The sequence below is a fragment of the Etheostoma cragini genome, chromosome 13, assembly GCF_013103735.1.
Source record: "Etheostoma cragini isolate CJK2018 chromosome 13, CSU_Ecrag_1.0, whole genome shotgun sequence".
In the NCBI taxonomy this organism is placed as follows: domain Eukaryota; kingdom Metazoa; phylum Chordata; class Actinopteri; order Perciformes; family Percidae; genus Etheostoma; species Etheostoma cragini.
In genome coordinates, this window is record NC_048419.1 from 25,961,515 (window position 1) to 25,963,920 (window position 2,406).

Sequence of the window (2,406 nt, forward strand, 5' to 3'; positions counted from 1 at the left end):
GTGGTCCCCTAATACTGTATCTGAAGTCTCTTTATATAGACCTTAGTGGTCCCCTAATACTGTATCTGAAGTCTCCTTCCCAAATTTCAGCCTTGGTGCAGAACTAAAGCCACTAGAGCCAGTCAAGCTGATGGTTCAGTTTGTGTTGATGCAACATTTTTAAATTCTATTCTTTTTTTGGGTTTCAGATCCAGTTGATTTGGGGAAGGAAAGGAAGGAAAGGAGGATGGTGCTGCTTGGTCTCCCTGGATGTGGGAAGAGTTCATCAGGAAGCACCATCCTGGGATCAGAACGGTTTGAATCAGTCCCTGGCTTTAATGTAGGCACTACTGAGACTGCCTCCAACTCAGCCAGCGTGGAGGGTTTCCAGGTCCAAGTGGTTGATACTCCAGGATTCACTGAAAAGGTTTTGGCTCCAAGAAAGCTGTTTGAAGAGAACATGAAGGCAGTAGTAGAGGCCAGTCAAGGACCTCATGCCTTCATCATTGTTGTAAGGTTTGACAGGATCTCTGAACCAGAGATCAAACTGTTTAAGATGCTGCCTAAGTTGTTCAGCAGAGAGGCTTCTAAATACATGATGGTCCTTTTCACTCATGGAGACGCACTCAGGGGAAGGTCCGTGGATGGTTTGATCCGGTCCATGTGTCTGACCTGGTCTCCAGGTGTGGGGGGAGATTCTGTGTGTTTGACAACACAAAGAAAGGAAACAGGGTGCAGGTTGGAGACCTCCTGGATAAAATAGATCAGATGGTAGAAGCTAACGGCGGAGAGTACTACACCTCTGACGTGTTCAAGGAGGCTCATGGCTTGTGAGACAAAATTGCCATTAGATGGCGTCAAATCGGTCAGTGGTTCAGACGGAAGCTCAGGAACCTCGATAGAAGACGCAATAGGTATACTAGTATAAAATGGATTAGTTTCAGTTAGATGGGGGCGAGGGAGAGAGTCTTAAGGTCTTCCCACACGTTTTTCTTCCTGCGATTAATTCAACAATAAATGATTGACATGTCAATATATTTTTCAAACTGTTCTTTTCCCAAAGAATGTGAATATTACGCAGCGATAAAGCCGCGTAATTTCATTTCCAAACAAGGTGGCGTCATCATACAACATGGAGACTGTTGCACATATGCTCTCTCTCTCTCTCTCTCTCTCACACACACTCCCCCCCCCCCCGATTAATACGTGATTATTTTGCGTATTATTTTCCTTTATTCGTCCCACCCCTGGTGGCAGTGGGGGGTGCCGGTCCACTGACTACACGGAAAATTAAATTAATAAGACGAAACAGTTTCTGTTGTGGGTCTGCTGCCTTTTCTGTTCCATTCCCCCCTTTCCCCAGTATGTCTGTGTTGTGTGTTGTCTGTCCACCACTTGAGGGCGTCCTAGAGGTACAAGGTCTACCAGCTCAGCTGCACCACATCACCATCATCTGTCTACCAGCACAGCTGCGTCTCATCACCATCACCACCACCACAGTATTAATACCCGGGCTGACCACCTCTTCAGCGCCAGTTTGTTACATACTCCCAAGTGGTAACTAGGCCAGTCAGTTAGTATTCGTTGCTCTTCTAACCTTGCTATTGACTAACTTTGTTTTTTTTAAAAATACAACCCAGCATTATAACTTCAGTAAAAATAATCGAGATATGACATCTTGTTTTCAAGGTGGTCCCTAAAGGCCAGAAAACACAGAACCTTCCAAGTTAGGGGATCTGGGGACAGTTGGTTTATCCTATATACACGTACGGTACCTTTAATGATTAGGAATTTGTTTCCATTGAGGATTTTTCTATCTTTGAATATTTACAAGTTATTGATTGTTGATTTTATGTTTCTACTGAAAGTTAATGAGCTATAATATGAATCATTTAGTAATTCATTCAGTAATTACGCCTCTAATAAACATTTATAATCATGTCAAACTGAATCACATGTTATAACATTTCTACATGGATTAATTTTACCAAATGTTTTATTTTCTTGTGTTTCTGATGTGTTTTAAAAAGTGATGATGTGAACACAACATCACATTGCTGGAGGATTAAATATGATTTGACTTATTTCATCTTTTAAGTTTGTAATCAGTAACTCAACATGATGTCTGAACATGTTTATCTCTGTATTCTCTAAGATTGGTTCATCTTGATTCTGATATTTTAATAATCGGTTGATAAGTTTGTTTTTCTTTGATTTCCTTGAACAAATAAATAAGAAACATGTTTCTCTGTTTAGTTATGTGTTTTTTCAATGTTGAATGTTTTCTTGATTGTTAATCACAATCAGAAATACCTTATAGATCCCCAAAGGGAAATTCTGTGTTATAGTCGCACAAAGTCTATAAATATCAAAGTAGAAATATGATATAATGATGAATATATATATATATATATATATATATATATA

General features: G+C 40.0%; 1 pseudogene; it reads left to right on the top strand.

Annotated features, from left to right (window-relative positions):
* The window catches only part of LOC117956048, a 4,847-nt pseudogene that overhangs the window by 1,373 nt on the left and 1,068 nt on the right, over positions 1-2,406 (top strand).